Here is a 19,939-nt window from a genome sequence, read left to right as displayed (position 1 = left end):
TTGGTAGATTTTCTGAAACAGTTAACTTACAATCTTCCAAGGAAAGCTTCTTCTTGGGAGGGTTCAGTTTTGTGAGATTACGATATCTCGGGAAAAGATTGAAGAAAAGCCTTATTAAAAGGTCTTTTGAAGAAAACAAAGATTGGTTTGACAAAATTTTCCAATCTTTTGTTCCCTGGAATGAACTCTTTCGTGGTTGCCAAAAAATTTGTTTGGGTTAGGTGCAGAGGCATTCCGCTAGTCCTTTGGAGGAAAGATTGCTTTGAACGTATAGGGGCTTTAATTGGTTCACTGGTTGAGATTGACGAGGCAACGCTTTCGAGATATTAGAGTATGCAAGGTTGCGGTTAAAAATTCCGGTGGGAGGAGAAGTAAACTTGGCGAAGACCGTGCAAATTAATGACACTTTATGTCAGGTTTCCTTTAAAGAAGAGTGGAGCTTCTCTGATGGCATGCTTGAGTTTCAGAAAGATTGTTGGGACGCGCGTTTAGAAGAAGGATCAGAGGCTTAGTTGGTTGATAGTGTTGGCGATGAGTTTCTTGAATCTGAATGTTCTGACTATGGTGTTAGAACTATGAACAAAAATGGAGAAGAACAAACTGTTCAGTTTCTAGTGAAGGAGAGAGAATTTTCTAAAGAGAATGTATGTTTTAAGACTCCCGATATGTTGACACCCTCTGGACATGACACACATTTGACGCCGTAGAGGTGGCAGAGACGTGGCCGAGTGATATAGCTTTGCGTGACTTGGCAACTTTCCAACGGCGAGTGCTTTACATCGGTTGGTTGTTTCAACCGATGTAATATTTGTAATTTTTTTTGGCCATTCTACATCGGTTGGTAGTGACAACTGATGTAGTATTTGTAATTTTAACTTATACGCTTACATCAGTTGGTAGTCACAAACAGTGTAATATATTGTAGTTTTTAATCATACGACATATTACAGATGTGTTTTCCATATAACCGATGTAAATATGTGCATATATATGAATTTTTAGGGCAATTTAAATCCCGCTGCCTTCTCTCTTGTTCGAGGTCGTGCTTAAGGTTCAATTGTTCTCAGTTTTTCCTTTTTGTTGGACTTTGGAGTGTGTGGTTGGTATTTGGTTCCGTTTCCCTTCGTGTTTCTTGTGACAGTGAGATCTTTTTGGAGGTGTGTTGCGGTTTATTCTATGATTCTGTTGGTGGGGTTGTGGTTTCGTGTTCGTCTTGGTATTGTCTTCGTGAGTATATGTTCTTTCATTAGTTGTGTTTTGCTGTGCTTCGTTGATTTGGACATTTTGCGGTCTAGCATTTGTTCTATTTGCTGACTTTTGTTTTGTCGATTTTAGGTTTTTTTTAAAACCTAAAATGAGTATGGTGTGAAGGAAGTTAATGTATGTTTATCTTAGAAGGTTTATTTAGTTTTTTTCTTATTTTGTAAAGCAAGTAATCAGTTTATTCTTTGCAATTACAGATCAGGGTGAGACACAGGGTATGTATAAAACATATGATTGAGATTAATGGTATGTTATCTTCTGCCCGATGTAAGAGGATTGAAACTACGCCGTTTAAATGGTTGGTCGGATTACAAGAACCATTAAATATTTCAAGTACTATTTTAAAGGAGTTGGTTAGTAGGTGGTCTGCTGAGGACCAATATTTTACAATAAGGCAACATCTTGTGCCTTTTAGTCCTTTTGATGTATATATTACTTTGGGATTAGGAATTAGTGGTATAAATGTTGAATTACAAGACGATGAAGGGGGCATTGTTAAAAAATTATTTGGTGGTGAGGACATTACAATTGCCAGCATTGTGAAGAAATTGACTGATAGTAAAATAAGAAAAAAAAAGATGTTGATGTATTCTGTATATTGTATATATTGCTTGGGTTTGTTGTTTTCTATTTTTCGCGAACATCTAGGTCTTTCCTTAGTTTTCCGTTTAGTTTGTTAGTTAACTTAGATTCCTTGAGTATGTATAACTGGGGTGAAGCCGTCCACGGGTTACTTCTTAGAAGTCTAGGGCGTGCTTCTGAAACTTTGAACATGCAAAAGAATTCAGCTGGAGTATACCTTGTTGGATGTGTTGTTGTGCTGCAAGTTAGTTGAAGTGATTTATCCATATTTTCATTGTGTAAAATTGTTTTATTATTTAATTTTATAAATGAAATAAAAATTTGCTTTTCATTATAACAGTTGTGGGCAGTACAACATGTACGTCTTGGTGATGGGAGTCCAACATATTGTTTTCCACGTGTTCTTCAATGGCCACGTGTAAATGACTGATCCAGCAAAATTCGTGTTGCATTTGCTTCGAATGAGGTATTTTAAACTTTTTTATGGAGTAATTGGTGATTGATTTTTTTCAAGTTTTGAAGTGGTTGTTTTCATTTATCTGATTTGGTTTATTGGATTTTTTTTCCAGATTGTGTGGGATTGGGATCTGTCAGAGGAAGAAGAGGTGTTGGATGTAGTGGTTCAAGCACAAAATTTTGGCGGATAGTGCTCAGCATAATTTATTGAAAGTGATGAATCTTCCTATAATTCCATTGATTTGGACAAGATTTTGTCTGAACAACGAAAATGGAAACAAAAGTGCAAAGAAAAGGCTGAGGAAAATGACATTCGCATTAGCGCCATTGAAGAGAAAATAAGACTTCTACAGGGCGACCATAATGTGGAATCATCATCATACAGGAGACCGACGCCAAGAAATATCGGTAAGACGCATGATGATGTTGATTGTGAGGTTATTTATCGGACTTTGACCTATGGTTCTCATGGACAAAACAATAGGTTTGTGAATATTAAAGTGTCAATTTTTTGGTTATGGAGTAAAATCATGGTTTGTTAATATGATGTTTGTTTTTTTCTAGAGTCGTCGTTAAGGTGAATAAACAGATCTTGACACAAGCTGACATCCATTCACTTAGGCCTAGAGGGAAATTGGACAACATGGTATAATTTATTGTAATCATTTTGCATATAAAGTTTGATATATAATTCAGTTATCATTATTGTTTGTAGGTTATGTTGTTTGCATGTAGTACAATGATGTACGATGAAAAAAAAGAAGAAGTGGAAGTAGCAAGGTTAAACGGGTTTGCTTGACTCCTTTTTTTGCGGTATGTGTAATATATTCGTTGTTTCATTAATAGATTTAGAGTGTTGTTGTAATTATGTTGCATCATTTCTTAACAGACTACTATTATCGAGCAAATGAAGAACCCAAAATCGAAGTTGCGGGCTTAGGATGCAAATGATTACAAAGTTTATTACCAGAATGGCATCCTGGAATTTGAAGATATATCACATGCTGATTTTGTGAGTAGTAGATTTAAACATATACATATGAAATACATGGTTATGAAGTTTATTAATATCAATTATGGCCATTGTAATGTTTACACGTAGGTCTTTGTGCCAACTGGGCATGATAACCACTGGTGGTGTTATGTGGTCAAGTGTGACAGTAGGGAATTGTTTGTGTTGGATTCCCTTGGACACAATGATCGGTCACGCAAACGAATTGATAAAGCTGTTGTATGTATGTTGGTAAATAAATGTCTACTGTTCGTGAAATGTAAAATATGACCTGATTTGTACATGGGTTGCCATTTTATTGTGTATAGTATGCGTTCTTTGCGTTTGTTGAAATTTATTTTATTTTGGCAGGCAGAAAGACTTCAACATATGTTTAGTATGGTTGGAATGGATGGTCCTCTCAAGGTTAATCAACCAAAGGTTCCATTACAGCTAAATAAGTGAGTAGTTATCCATTTTTTAGTACCATGTAATTAAGGTTACATATGTTTATGTTGTAGTACTGAGTGATGTCGTTGTGGTTGACATTTTTCAGTTATGATTGTGGGTCATGGTCCTTAAATATATGGAGTTATGGGACGGAGTTCCAAAGTTTGACGACACTAGTAGTATGCCAGAATATACCTCGGTTGGTATTAGTTTCATTACATTGATATATGTTTCAGTTTCACTTTTAAGGCATGCGTATATACATTAATTGGAGATGTGGCTGGTCAGGTTGAAATTCAAAGTTTGCGGCAGGATTTGGTTTCCAAATGCGTGCTTCACAAAGACAACATCCATCGTCAAGAGTTGTTGTCACATTTCGACATGAGGGGGCAAAAAAAGTGACAGACTGCAATGCTTTGTTATTAGGATAGGATACAAAGTTCAAGTTTAGGTTAAAATATTTAAGTTGTAATTGTTAAATGATTTTGTACATGAGTTGTCATTTTGTTTCGAGAATTATACATATTTAAAACATAGAATGAGTATTTTGGCAGTTTTTTGAGTGACTGCGGTGGTGCGCAAAATTGGGGGTTTGGCAACTCCATGGTTTGTCCAACTGTTTGTAATTGGCAATTTGGAGTACGTGGGGAGTGATTCTGAGATTTGAGTGTTGTGGTGTTGATTAGGAAGTCATGATTCCTGGAGCATTGGATAAACTCCGCCCTGTCAAGGGTTGATGGCAGTGAACGTAACACAGGTAACCAATTTTTTGAGTGAGTGTGGTGGTGCGCAAAATTGGGGGTTTGGAAAGTCCATGGTTGGTCCAATTGTCTGTAATTGGCAATTTGGAGTGCGTGGGGGTGATTGTGAGATTTGAGTGTTGTGGTGTTGATGAGGAAGTTATGATTCCTGGATCATTGGATAAACTTCATCCTGTCAAGGGTTGATAGGCAGTGAATGTAACACAGGTAACCACTTACACACACACGGGTAACCAGTTTTTTTTGAGTGAGTGCGGTGGTGCACAAAATTGGGGGTTTGGCAACTCCATGGTTTGTCCAATTGTCTGTAATTGGTAATTTGGAGTGTGTGGTGGGTGATTGTGAGATTTGAGTGTTGTGGTGTTGATGAGGAAGTCATGATTCCTGGATCATTGCATAAACTTCGTTCTGTCAAGGGTTGATGGCAGTGAACGTAACACAGGTAGCCACTTACACACACACGGGTAACCAATTTTTTGAGTGAATGCGATGGTGCGCGAAATTGGGGGTTTGGCAACTCCATGGTTGGTCCATTCCTCTGTAATTGGCAATTTGGAGTGCGTGGGGGGTGATTATGAGATTTAAGGGTTGTGGTGTTGATGAGGAAGTCATGATTCTTGGATCATTAGATAAACTTCATCCTGTCAAGGGTTTAGGGTAGTGAACGTAACACAGATAACCACTTACACACACACGGTTAACCAGTTTTTTCAGCGAGTGTGGTGGTGCGCGAAATTGGGGGTTTGGCAACTCCATGGTTGGTCCAATTGTTTGTAATTGGCAATTTGAAGTGCGTGGGGAGTGATTTTGAGATTTGAGTGTTGTGGTGTTGATGAGAAAGTCATGATTCCTGGATCATTAGATAAACTTCATACTGTCAAGGGTTGATGACTGTGAACGTAACACAGATAACCACTTACACACACACGGGTAACCAATTTTTGAGTGAGTGCGTTGGTGCGCGATATTGGGGGTTTGGCAAGTCCATGGTTGGTCCAATTGTTTGTAATTTGCAATTTGGAGTGCGTGGGGTGAGTGTGACATAGTTGGACAATTTTCCCCTTATATCATAGTTGATTTGTTTGAGCGAAAAGTACTAATTTTCTGATTACGAGATATATTTTGTTAAAGTCGTTAACAAATGAATACAAACTTATTTTAACCAATAAGTGAACAACTGTTTTAACATTCTGAATTAGTACAAGTAAAATGTTTGCAACGTCACATAATATTTAATGAGTACAAAAAAATAAATATTTCACTACATCCTTAGTGAGAAGCCAGAATTCTGACACGCGTATTTGGGTTGTTGTTTTGTGCCTAAAAAATAATGGTGTCTCCTTCTTCCAATTCGTTTAACCTACAGAAGGCATCCCATTCAGGTCCAAGGGTGCACGATCCGCCCCATTGTTCTGAAGTCAATACTAGAAGTCTTTTAGGAGCTTTTAGTTCAAAGAGTGTGAAATTTGTCAGATTTGAATCTCGGGCATAGGCCCCAAAACCTTCATTCTGCAGAAACTGCACACACATAGAAACGATTGCCCATTATAAATTATATACTTTTAAATAGACTTAAAAAGGTGAACATATATTACCAAAAAATCTTCGGTATACAAATATGCATAAAGGGTTAGCCTGTAATGAACTAAGTCATCGTCGAACACATGTGCTTTCTCATCCCGCTCTTGCCTAAAAGTCTTCGTAGTCGTTTCCCCAGCCTCTGATCTTAAAACGGTCAGATGGAAACATGACGCGCCAACATATGCAAGTAATATGTCGTGGTCACCCAACAACAAATAGAAATTTCTTAATTGCGTTCATCCATCAGTCAATTTTGGATTGTGTAAGTCTTGATTATAATGAACATGATGCACGTTTCCTTTGTTGTCCGTTATGACCCTATGAGCAGGAAGGTCGGCTGCAAATGTAATAGCAAACAAACAATCGACATGGTCGTAGTCCTTCAACATTTCGTGATGAAAGTAAATAAGATGTCACCAGTGTATTTATCATCTAATAACCATGACCATGAAATTGACGTACCTGATTTATGAAACTAATTGTCCTGAAAACTCCAAGGGGTACCCAAAATTGCAAAATTAAAACGAAATTCATTAAAAAATTAAAGACTAAAATAATAAAAAAAACAAAGAGCAATATCACATACAAAGGAATAAAATGGAGACCAAAATTGCAATAAAATAAATCGTAATTTTTCTGCAAATACAAAATTGCAATAAAATAAATTGCAATACACAGAATTGTACCTGCACTCTAATTTTAAACCTCAAAGAAATATCTGCATTTGAAAAATGGGAAAAATCACAAAAAGTAAAATAAAATTTAATACATATAAGATGAAATGTCATTATTTATATGAATGAAGTAGACTGAGACATACCAATAAACAATTTAAAAGGGAATCATCAAATTTGAGTGATCAATGCTAACTCATATTTCAACCACAAGTCAAGGGAAAGATCAATAATGATTGGTCTTAGTGTTTGGTTCCTGCATAAATATATAAGTAAATTAGGGAAAAAAACGTGTAGAATATGGTTTCAAATGATCTTTGGCATTAAGCCATCACGTGGGATGTGACCCACCAGTCCCCTTAAAGGCAAACACCTCACGAGACGCCACCATGAATACATATAATTAACACACACACATATATATATATATATATATATATATATATATATATATATATATATATATATATATGAATTTGTGAAGCCAAATGATGATAAAGCCCTTGATTAATTTGTGTGCAGTTGTTGTCTTAGAAGAATTTTGTAAGGATATTGTCTTTGCCTATAGGGTTAGTGATGAGTACAGTTTTATTGTTAAGAAAACCAATTGCTGTCTTAGAAAAGTTTTGTAAGGATACACGTGACCTAACTTTCCTATCCACACCTTGGACCTTTGCTTCACTTAATCATAACCTCCCATCCCACTCATACTATTCAATTCATTTTTCATTATTTTACCCATTGTCTGTTTCAGAGCATTAGCATATACCTATATGGTTTCAGATTTTGCTATGTGATTTTAGCAGATACAGTTATGCAGTATTGCATACAAGCAGACACACTTACAAGGTATATACAATGCTTCAAAAATGGAGTTTTCTACATGTAAATTTTTTTAAATAAATAAATAAAAACATAATAAATGTAATAGTTTGAACCTTAATGGATTTGGAATTGAAGTTTCACCTCCCAACTTGCATTTTCTTGTGTAGAAGTTGCACCTACAAAAAGTCATGACTTCAAAAGGGTTCCACAAATTGAAAGAAGAAAGATAGAGAGACCTTGGCTATTGAGAATATACCTATTTCTCACCTTGTTACCAACTACAGCTGTATATGATTTATTGGAATTGGCCCTTTTCATTGGTTTAAAACTGTGAATTAAGAAAAAAATACACATAAGTGGCAGTTAAAGACAAAATTTAACCAAAATGCAAGTTGTACTTGGACAGATTGTAGCAATTTATTTGCTGAACTTTGTAGTTTCTTAAGTTATTACGAATATGTTGTTCCATTCAACTGATAAAACAATAACATTCACAAAAGGGTATTATCAAATTAAGATGACAAAATATATTTGTTTTTATCAGCCAAGATTACAAAATATGTAATTTATGCGTATCTAGGCTCTCAAATCTCTGCTTGCTCCTTATATCATCTGTCTTTCTCAACTTTGACTATGAGGTAAAAGATTTTCAATTTACTGCAACTATTTTTGTGACGGTAACTATGACCTCATCCACAATGTTTTTCCACAATTTGTTGCAGTATTAATGATTTTTTACTAAATTACAACCACAATTTAAAACCATACACAAGTCCTTAATTTTATACATAGTTTTATAAATTAAAGTCTGTGTTCCTGTCACTGAACTATTCAAATTCGTATCATGCTATTTCTTATGCTTGACTGAAGTGAACTTTGAATGTAGTAGATTGTGAATAATTACTAACAGGTGATGGTATTCTGTTTCTAAGACACATAAGGGGTGTCTCTTAACCCTTTTACAAAGAAAATCAAGTCAATCTACATTAGCCAATAACGAAGGCCAAAGTACAAATTTTCCACCTAAGATACAAATAAAAATCTCACCAACAAATTACCCAAAAATAGATTCTATCTACTATGCAGTAGCTAGGCACAAATATGCATATTTTATTCTACAACAATAGCAGCGACACCTACCAAGGTTTGAAGATTTCACATGCCAAAATCAATCATGCAAAAATCAATAAGTCTTGGAAGCTATAACCTGTCTGTGCTGAAGCACATATAGATTTCACACATTACCATGCCTAGTACAAACCCTAAAAAAACAGAATTGGCACCCATCCAGAATACGCACATTGGTTCATAAATTTAAGACTAAAACTAAGTATGCAAATAGATAAAGAGGTAGAAGAAAATATTGGGTAAAAAAACAAAAACGAGTCAAAGAAATCACCAACCTTTAGGGTTTCACTGCAAACGGCGAACACTCTACCTCCTCACCACGAACAACTTCGTTTGGCTCGACTGGTCACCAATTTCATTGAAACCTTCTACCTCCTCACCGCAAAGAACCTCATCTGCCCTAGGGTTTCCAACGCACACCAGCCAAGTCCAGAATTTGTGAAGAAGAACGCACGCAAAACAAAGAAAAAGGCGATGAAATTTGGGCAGAAGAAGGCGCTGGAATTTGGGAAGAAGAAGGCGCTCGTCGGAGTGTGAAACCAGAGCGGGAAATGCAATACTGAAGGTAAAGACGTACGTTTTCACTTGAGAGGGAATAATACGAAAAGAGTTTCCCATTTGGTTTATATTTTATTTTAACGTTTTTTTAAATCAAATGGCCACACATAAATAAACGTGGTCTAAAGGGTTAACAGTTTTAAAACCATGGCCTAAAATATCAACGGTTTCATAGGCGTGGTTTTTTATAATTTTTAAGCCACATTTATAAAAGCGTGGGCTCTACTATGTTTAGGCAACACTTTTATACGTGTGGTCTATTTTAGCGTTGCCTAAAGTAAAATATGCTGTAGTGGGTGGTCGGTTCCAAATTCTTCGTGAAAGCTCGGCGCCCGTGGTAGTCATTGCAAGGAAGGGAAAAAGCTTTCTTTGTTTTAGGGAAATTAATATGTGAGAGGGAACGTTCGAGTATGTTTTAAATACATAAAGGGCTTGGTCTTCGCTTCGTGTTGGCCATACCATTGCACGGTCTCCAACACCGGTCAACTAAAAGAATTCCACAATGTTTATGAAATGATAGATGCATGCGGTTTGTTTAGTTCATTAAATATCCGAAACCGAAATTTGGCGAATCAGTGCGTCAAAACCACAGTTTTAAGTGGGCACTCGAACTTCTTAAAGGGATTTAATTTCATAGGCCAAATTACATTCAAACGGTTTTACAGTATTTTCGTAGGTCACGACTTTTACAGCCATGACTTCATTTAAGGAATGATTTCGCTCTACGAAGAACCACAACACATATTTATATGTATATTACAACGGTTTCATTAATGAACCGATGTGACATAGGTTAATGGTTTTACAGTATTTTCATAGGTCACGACTTTTACCACCATGGGTGATGAGAATCAAATAAAGGAGGCTTTTATTAATGGAGGAAGAGGACATCCACCCTCACATTTGAAGTTCTTCCTTCTAGTCTTCTCAAAATTAAAAGAAGACATAAAATAAAGATGAGGCCCAAGCCCAAAGCCCAAAGCCCAAGCCCAAGCCCAAGAAGGCCAAAGCCCAAAGAGCCCAAGTCCATCCCATGAGGGGCAAGGCCAAGCTTTGAAATACTCTTGTATAGTTTTAGGAGGTGTGGTTATTAAATAAAGGAGTGTGAAAATGTAAAATAAAGTCACATTACCCATGTGACTTAGGAGAGTGGTGTAGGTGTAGCTTTTGGGAGGTGTCATAGTAGAAAAAGGTCACACCTCCCATGTGACTTGTTTTTGGTGGGAATTTCAAATGAGTTTATTTGAAATTTCCCACCTATTTTTCAGCACCTTAGGCTATAAATAGAGGTGCTTCCTTTGTAAAATTCAGATTGGAATTAATCTAAGAAAACTCTACTCAAATTTTGAGTGACCTTTGGAGAGCTTTTGCAGCCTTCTTCTCTAGTCTTATCTTGATGGATCAATGGAGTCCTCAAGTGGCGGCATCACTCTCATCTAGGAGCATTCCACACTTCTAGTGGCGAGATCATCCATCCTCCTTCCATCTTCATGAGCATTCTCTTCTCCTTCCTTTCTTCTTCTTCAATTGTTCATGTTGCCTTGTGTTCTTGAGTTGTTTAGTTTCGGTTTTTCTATTTTCCAGCACTATGTTCTGTTTTTGTTTTTAATTTCTGTTTTGGTTCGGTTCATTTGATCAATTGTTCAATTCTGTTCGGTCAATTCCAGTTTTAATCTCTTTGTTGATTCAATTTGACAATATTTGGTTCATCCAAATGAGTTTGGGATTTGGTACTAGTTTTTGGTGAGTTCTTGTCTTAGAACAATGATCCAACTCTAAGAAAAAGTGCCTCTATAATGTCCAGCTCAAGGTGATTCCTAAGAATGTCAAGAATCATTCTCTATATGGCTAGTGGAATCACATCAATGGGGTACCCACTTTATTTCAGCATTGATTTCGCTCTACGAAGAACCTCAACACATATTTATATTTATATTACAGTAGTTTCATTAGTGATCTGAAGTGACATAGGTTAATTACAACGGTTGGAAGATTTAACCCATGTCACATTGCACCGGTTTATTAAAATCACACAAAATAAAAAATTTTCATATTAATTATAGTGGTTTCAATATTAAACCGATGTGACATAGGTTCATTACAATGGTTTGCAAGATTTAACCCATCTCACATTACATTGTTCTGGCGGTCAACCTAGCACAAGTAATCACTTACAAACATAGAGGTTCCCACTTTTTTCAATGAGTGTGAGTTTAGTTGTGCACCAAAGTGTGCCTTCGGTTACACCCTCGTTACTTGAAGGGGCTCAAATGGGATAATTGGAATCTTTCGGGTGTAAGGGTCAGGTTTGACTGTTGTGTGGGTCATGAGGAAGTCATTCATGGATCATTGGATACAATACATCCTCTGAAGGGGTTGCTGCCACTACGCGTAACACAGGTTACCAGTTACAAAAACACGGTTAACCATTTTTAGTTCAGAGCTGTTATCGCTCTATCCATAATATTTTACTTGGAGGGAATAGTATTTCATTAAAATGGGTGGATGCCTTCGGTGTACTTTGTTTGGGCTATATTTTCACCGAAATCACAGTTCTTAAATTCCACCGAATGACCAAAATATTTTGTGGTACATGTTAACAAATTAATAGAAACTGAGTTTGAAGCAATAAGTAAAAGAAGTCTATCAAGATTTTCAATTAGTACATGCCAAATATACCGAACCTAAAATAATATTAAAAGAGTACAAATAATAGAAAGTTGAAGACATTCTTAGTGACAGTGCAGAATTCTGACATTCGAATTTGGGTTGTCTGTTTGGGCCTAAAAAGTAATCGTGTCTCCTTCCTGAAATTCGTTTAACATACAAATGTTATTCCATCGAGGTCTAAGGTAGAAAGTGTTGGAGGAGATTGGTGAAGTCTCCGCTTCAAATATTTGATGTACTAGTGGTCCACATAGCATGAAGATTCTAAGATTTGAATCCCAGACATAACTCTCAAAACCTTCCCCAAACAAAACCTGCCCACACATACAAGACAAACAGTTTGCATTCATAAAGTTATGGCCATACAAGACAAACATTTATAAGTTAACTGAGAAAGTATAACATATATTACCAGATATTCATCGCTATAAATATATGCATTCAGGGTAAGTCTGTAATGAACAAACTGACCTTCGAACGCAGCTTCTGTTGTTGACAGCTGACTGAAATAATTGTTCACAGCCAATTGCCCAGCGTCTGACCTGAAAACGGTCAGTTGGAAAGCTGAGGCACCAACATATCCAATTAATATGTCGTGGTCACCAAGCAGTCCATAGAAGTTCCTTAATTCCATCCACCCTTCAGTTAGTTTTGGATCCAATAAGTCTTCATTATATTGAACATGATGAATGTTTCCTGAGTTGTCCGCTAGCAGCTAATGCCTTTCAAGGTTCGGTTGATTATCTATAACAAAGAAATGATTTACATGTTCGTAGACCTTCAAGAATTCGTCATGAAAGTACATTACACTTCATAATTATGTTTACAGTGGAAATTAGGTAAATGAATACACCATAACCATTAACGTACCTCATCTCGCAAACTCATTGTTGTGAAAACTGATATCAGTTGTCGGTTCCTAATTGTTAGTGATAACTCTACATTGAAAGTCGACATTGTAGGGAATGGAAAAAGGTATGTTGGATACACACAAATTGAAACTGAGAGAGGTAAACGTCTGTGTTGGTTGAGGATGTTGATGTCCCTTTTAAATAGATGAAAGGGGTTGGTCTTCGTGTTGGTCAATGCATTGCACGGTCTCCCACACCGTTCAACACCAACAATTTTCAAAACAATCCAACAGTGTTGATGATTTGATTCATCGATGCGGTTTCTTTACTTTATTAAATTTCCAAAAAAAAACTATTTTATTAAAGGTAAACTATTTTATGTCCACATCCAATGTATGACGTAGTAACCACATTCGAAGTTCCCATCTTTCTTATTGCACTATTATGGAAAAAGTCATAATGAACAAGTCACTAACCTTGAGAACAATCCAACGTACATTTTTTTATGCATTCATTTTGCTAAAAAAAGAAAGGAAAATTATTACTAATTGACAACAAATAGTACAATAATTTACATAAACATACCTTGCAAGGTTCTTGGCATGTGAACTGGGTTCATTCTGCAATGAACAAAACCACACAACGATTTTGTCTATAGAGCAAAGAACCAGTAATTTCCAGTGAGAGCTGTAATAAAAGAGTTCTTTAGAAATCTTTTTAATTAAGTTAATACATATGTAAAAACTTTTACTTACTTACTTATCAAAGGAGCAAAATAAATCCTTCTTTTTGTTTTCGCAACCCAATTTTCAACGTAATTCATGCAATCATCCTCTTTATTTCCAGATAGCTGAATTGATTGCGGGTCAAGGAATCCATAAGTACCTTCATTTTCACCCTTGTTACTTATTTCATTTATATACCTACATTTTTAACATAAATATCATTTAAAACAGTCATCAAACATCATTTCAATAAATACCATGTACTGATTAAGGGTACTTACACCATCCATACTTGAATAATTGAGATGTTTAGGTATTGTTCACCGTAGATGATTTCAAACAGATCTTGCATGCTTAGTACAATGGAAGTCCAGCATGGTCAACCCCAAAAAGTTTTGCATCCTAGGGAATCGAACAAGGATCTTCAAAGAATTCATTAGAAACTTTGATTAAGTCTTGGATTGGGCTGACTGATTTTTGAACTTCTGCTTGTACTTCACCGCTTAAAGGAACTAGTGCTTGGAATTCAGGGCTTAAAGCAATTTTGGGTTTGACATCAGGGCTTAAAGGAACTGCATCATTGTCATCATGTTCAAAATTGTGGACATTGCAGCTACCTTCCCTACTGGCTTCACGACGAGGATTAAATACATGAGGTGGTTCAGGAACATGATATCGTTGATGAAATCCAAGTCTTGCTTCTTCACGCACTTGTTCTTTTATGGTGTTCCTCAGTTCTTCAGTGAGTTGTTGTTTTATGGTGTTAGCAAATTCATCCATCATCTCCTGACAGAGATTTGCATAAGAGGTACGTCGAGGTAGTGGTCCAAAATATTGTTTGAGACCAACATCAGAACCAGCTGTACGAACATGCCCTAGGTGTTCTGCGGTGCCAATTGGCCAAGGTCAAGATGTCACCTCGACCTGTGGGATGAAAATTTCCTATGGATTTTTTGTGCTTTAGGTTAGTTTGGCAAAAATCATACAATGTGTTAATATAATACTATGTAATGATAAGTTTATACGACTGAAAATATGACATGGACTTGTGAACTTACAATGCGCTCAGAAACCTGTAATGATGGTTCATATGTCATCTCACCATTGGGTTTAGTTCTGGCTAACGTCCATAGGTCACATCGATCCGGAGGGGATGGAGGAGACATAGGTTCAACAGAACCTGATTTAGTCTGTCTTTTGTTTAACTTTTCTTGTAATATTGTTCTCTCAAGCAATTCATAACCTCCCCTAGAAAGCCGGTGAGGGGTCGTATTTTTTTGTGCAATCATTTGAGCTTTGTTCCTGATTTCCTGCATGAACACCACACACATATCAATTAAGAATTCCATCAAAAGATAAAATAACATATATTATGAAATGTTGACCAACCTTCCATTTTTGATCGGTTCAAGTCTTAACAAATTCAGACAACATATCTTCATCTATAGATTATGTTGCACAAGGAGACTTGTCCTTGTATTTACCATAGATGTAATGGCTTGTGAGATTTGTTTTATATTGCCTTCATTTGGTACTGATTGAAGACATTAACTTTTTTTGAATGCGATCGGAAGTCTTAAATGCAAATTTTAACTACAAATTATGATAACAAATCATTCACATGTAAATTCAACACACACATTATTTACTAAGATTGAAATGAATAACTTAGACAAAAAAATTTCCCATATCAAATTCTTGTCTACTTCTGATACGTCCTCCCATGTGGGGGTCAATATGGACACCATCTTTCGAGCTAAGGATCCCAAAAAGGTTACAAATTTAACCTTGTTAAGGCCTGATGGCCTGCCCGTTATAGGGTGAATCTGAACTGGAACCTTATCATCACTAATCATAACATCTTTCAATCGTGTAGGACCCCTGGTCTTCCTTATGGACTCACCCTCAGCCATGTGATCCACCTAGAAAGAAGAAAAACATGTATGAGTATGAACTAATTATGAGTTCCTGTAAGCAAAATACAAAATGTAGAGGGTCGACCACCCCCGGACCCAATACGAAGATGATCATCACACTACACTGTATTTGGAATACAAATAAAACCCTACACACTAAATATAAATAAATGTAAAGTAAAGCAGTGCTTAAATTTGAAATTAACAAGTTTGAAAATTTAATAATAAAAATGTAACCATGGAACGTCAACGGTGGACTTGTGTTCACTGCACAAGGACAATGTGGGTAGAGAATGGACCGGTGGAAGTATTAGTGGCGACAAAGACACAAAACTTTGGCACCAAAGAAGGAGAACAGTGCCACACGGAAGACAACGACACCTGGCCTCGAAATTGAAGAAATTTCTCGGAAGCAACACTGGTGAACGGAGTGCAGGCGAACGAAGTTCGAAGCAATGGTTGGGGAATGAGTGCGTCAGAATAACAGAAGACAAGACAGGAAATAAGAAGAATGAAAGCTCTAGGAGAACCGCCGGTGGAAAACGAATGGGTACAACAGAACACAATAGTTTTACCGCGAATCACAGGAGGAGTAGGGGGCGGGGTTCGAAGTAGGGTCAAAAAATCAGGGTAATAAATTGCACATTACAACGATCTTTTGAATAACTGATGTAATGTATAGTTTTTTTACCAATATAAGCGCACACTACATCGGTGGTGTATTTTAACCAATGTAATATATTTAAATTATTTGCATTATTACAGCAGTGTTTTGATATCCGATGTAACATATATATTTTTTTACCATCAGGCGCACACTACATCGGTTGTGTAATTTAACCGATGTAATATATTTTAAATTTTTGAATTTTTTTCTATTATGTGAAATCGGTTATTAGATCCAACCGCCGTAGTATAGGACCTTCTGGCATGACATAGGTCAACACTTACACACACACGAGCAACCAGTTTGACTTTAGCACTCTTTTCGCTCCACCTACAAAGTTGTTCTTTCACCGTAAAGTCATTCCTAATTTAATTTTAGGTAATTCCACACACTTTATTCTGTTAAGACTGCGTGAGCATAAACATAACACGAGTACATCAAAAACCACCCAACGTCAAACATAGTAATAAGTAAGAACTTGCTCAGAGTTCTATAACGGACTTTATGCAATTAAGTCTATAACAGACCTTTCCACTGTCAGGAATGAGGCATGAACAAATCCACCACATTCAATAAGCCATGAGGAATCGGCCATATGGATTTTTATTTTTTTTTACTGAGACACACTTCAATTTCATTGCACATATGGGTTGTAATGGTTATACATGACGCTTCTACTAAAAAGATAACAGACAAGGACAAAAACAAGAAACATCACACATCTCATTTAATATGACAATCACTGAATGTGTTTCACTGTCTTATATGTGCCAAATAAATACATTAACATGTCATTAAGAAACACCACCAGAAAAAAGAAATTTGTCATGTTTTCTGTGGCATGTTTCTTCTGCTATTGTAACATTGGAATGAAGTGAGGTTAAGAATGATATAAACCCACCACATTGAATACCATCAGTTTGTGGCTCATTCTGTATTGGCATCGTCCCTGGCATGACACACATTTCAGTCTGCTGGTGGTTGTGAAAGTGGACTCATTGGAGGAATGTTGTATCCATCATTGATGCACTACACATAATTTTAATGAAATAGTAATGGAAATTGAATGAAAGACAAAAGAACCTGTAAATTTGTACTTAATGTGTTTGGAATGGGAGGTTGATGTTTCTTATTCGTAGGCATTTTGTGTTTGTGGTTCTTCTCGATGTTTGATTTCAATCTTCGTGTTCGTGGTCGTCCCTTACGTGTTGCAACAACAGAGCTCCGAATAAGTGCATCTCCAATACCGTTGGACGCATCATTTGATGGAGGTGACATTTCTACATACTTTGGGAGTGGCCCCAATTACTGCTGACATTTTTCCTCTGGCGAGTACATGTATCCAAATTCTCCATCCTTTGTAGCTGCTCAAGTATGTTTTCTGTTGTATGTTCACTTTCACAACCAACTTCAGAGATATGAGAAAACCTTTTGCACATTGTATCATACCTTTGAATATGAGCCTCTTTTTTTTCCTGCGCTATAAGATGCTTTGATGTATGTGTGTCTTGTGACATTTTTCGACCACCTCACAAGGACATATTTGGACGGGACCTTCTTAACTCTTTCTTGGGCTACGACGACCAAACAATGTCTGCATAAAATTTCCCTAAACCCAAACAAGATGCAGTTGCACTGAACATCATGGTTTTCACGATAAAAAATTACAATAAATAATTTATCTTCAGTACGTCCATTGTGCATGCACTCCTCAAGAACACTGTAGTGACATCGAGATCCATTAAGATTGAAATGTTGTACTAGACAATTCATCTTAGCCCTGAATTCTTTTTGCACTTCAACAAACTTGCCATGTGTATTCTGCTTGGAATTGTCTCTCAATGGAAGAATTAGACCCACAAGGTATGACAGTGTTTAAGGACGAAAAATCAGCCTCGTACTCCTTCTTAGCTTTGTGCTGTAATGCATTGTCATATTTATGGACAAACTGTTGGAGAGTTGTGCTGGTATTTTCTTTACGATGTGCCACAAGCACCATCTATGACGGGTTTCTGGGAAGACAACAACAACAACGTTTTTCATGGCCCTGCACTGGTCAGTAACAATGCCTGTTGGGGCCTTGTAGGACATGCACCTTAGCCAACACTGAAATAGCCATATGAATGTGTCTGTGTCTTCAGAGGACAAAAGTCCCCAACTTAGTAGAATAGAGTGACCGTGGTGGTTAATACCAACAAATGGTGCGAAGGGCATGTCATATTTATTTGTTAGGTATGTTGTATCAAATGATACAATGTCTCCAAAATATTCACATGCAGCCCAGCTTCTAGCATCTGCCCAAAACATGTTTCTTATGTGGTTTTCGTCATCGATGTCAATTTAAAAAAAAAAATCCCTATTCAATTCTCGCATGCGAGAAAAGTGTGCCAATAATGTTCGACCATCTCCATCCTTCCCCAAGGCATGTCTATGTTGGCCTACATAGTTGCAGACGTCACGCTCAACAAATTGGAGGTTCTCGTAACCTCCCGCAACACTTATAAGAGATCGATAACTCTTGTTGATTCACACTTCTGCATCATCATTAAGCTCAAGAGTTCTTTTGGCACTGAGGCTAATTTTCCTATTCCCGCGAAATAACCTTGAATTTGTTGGACTTAGATCATGGGAATGTTCATAAATAACATTCATAATATACCATTTCGACTCCTTTTTTGCAACACTAATCATTGTCGGACATTCATTGGTCTAGGTTGGAAGAGTCTTCAATTCTGAAGGGAGAGGAGATATGTATTTGCCCTTCCTAGAACACACCAACCTGAAATATCTAATTTCATTATCTTTTCCCTTTTTAGAACTTCTTATTCTAGTTCCAAAACGCATTTTGATTCCATTTCTCTGTAAAAGGTTCTAACAGCTTCTGCACTGTCAAAAGACATTCCATTTGCAGGCACAAAACAGTTTGGAGTGTCCGTAACGGTGTCATCAGCAGGAATTAACGCGCAACTCTCTTTAAGAAGACTAATATCATCAAGGCTCAAGTCATGAGGGTGGTCCATTATCTGCATGATAAAAGTACTTAATGACAAACATAATGAAATTTAATGCTCACATTGTGTAAACTATATGCATCAAGGCTCAGTGAGTAACTTATTGAAATTTTTCAGGTTTATTAATCAACTGCAACCGTGGAGGTATAACGAACAACATGTCTTATTGTCATATAGAAGTTAATGTTCACATTAACAAAATGTTGCAAGGTTTACTAAAAAAAGTGCATGCAACTATGTATAAAAAACAACATCGAATATTGTAATATTGAACTTAATGTTTACATTCACAAAATGTTGTCAACTAATTATGACTTCAGCATCATATTTGAAGACTATGTTTGACTAAGTCACATTTAATGGATTATCATAATGAAACTAATGTAGGACAAAACATGTAAATGAGGTAACTCACATTTAATACACTTCTTCAATGCAGAATGAAACTAACGTAAGACAAAGCATGTAAATGAGGTAACTTACATTTCATATAGTTCTATAATGCATACACCAACAAGGTGACCAAAGGTTCAATGAATGAAGTTGTTGGTTGCCTTGACAAACGTTGTCCACACACTTAAAGTTCTGCTGTGAGACTTAATGTGCAGTCACCAGGGGTGGCCAAAAAATCAAATTAAATCAAATTGCTCCAATTTTTTCCTGATCTAATCCATTTATTTAAATATGGTTTTTTTCTAATCCATATTTTATTAATTTTCCAAATCAGATATCCATTTTGATAAAACAGATTTTAAAAATTGGAAAATCCAAATTTCATTTATCTTTCTTTGCTACCCTTCCTTCTGCTTCATTCCCGTTTTTTTTGCATCCCT

The 19,939-nt window shown here is 36.5% G+C and overlaps 1 long non-coding RNA gene and 3 pseudogenes across 5 annotated transcripts; 1 reads left to right on the top strand and 3 right to left on the bottom strand.

Moving 5' to 3' along the window:
• Positions 1 to 575: 575 nt before the first annotated feature.
• Positions 576 to 4,144, top strand: LOC150027280 (uncharacterized; annotated as a pseudogene).
• A 1,501-nt stretch (positions 4,145 to 5,645) lies between these two features.
• On the bottom strand, positions 5,646 to 9,331 carry LOC137831163 (uncharacterized). 5 transcript variants are annotated; one of them, XR_011084359.2, is made up of 8 exons: positions 8,987 to 9,331; positions 7,851 to 7,911; positions 7,697 to 7,759; positions 6,905 to 7,014; positions 6,771 to 6,802; positions 6,547 to 6,568; positions 6,099 to 6,421; positions 5,646 to 6,021 (listed from the first exon to the last, which is right to left on the bottom strand). It is a non-coding gene; the product is annotated as an uncharacterized LOC137831163 (long non-coding RNA). The 5 variants fall into 5 exon arrangements; XR_016521326.1 differs by lacking the exon at positions 6,905 to 7,014 and having other exon boundaries at positions 8,987 to 9,308; XR_016521325.1 differs by lacking the exon at positions 5,646 to 6,021 and having other exon boundaries at positions 6,286 to 6,421; positions 7,840 to 7,911; positions 8,987 to 9,298.
• An 8,044-nt stretch (positions 9,332 to 17,375) lies between these two features.
• Positions 17,376 to 18,052, bottom strand: LOC150027279 (protein FAR-RED IMPAIRED RESPONSE 1-like; annotated as a pseudogene).
• A 5-nt stretch (positions 18,053 to 18,057) lies between these two features.
• On the bottom strand, positions 18,058 to 18,939 carry LOC150027278 (protein FAR-RED IMPAIRED RESPONSE 1-like; annotated as a pseudogene).
• Between the last annotated feature and the right edge of the window lie 1,000 nt (positions 18,940 to 19,939).

The sequence above is a fragment of the Phaseolus vulgaris genome, chromosome 6 (genome assembly GCF_051622355.1).
Source record: "Phaseolus vulgaris cultivar YP4 chromosome 6, ASM5162235v1, whole genome shotgun sequence".
NCBI lineage: Eukaryota > Viridiplantae > Streptophyta > Magnoliopsida > Fabales > Fabaceae > Phaseolus > Phaseolus vulgaris.
This window is presented reverse-complemented; position numbering and strand designations above follow the sequence as displayed.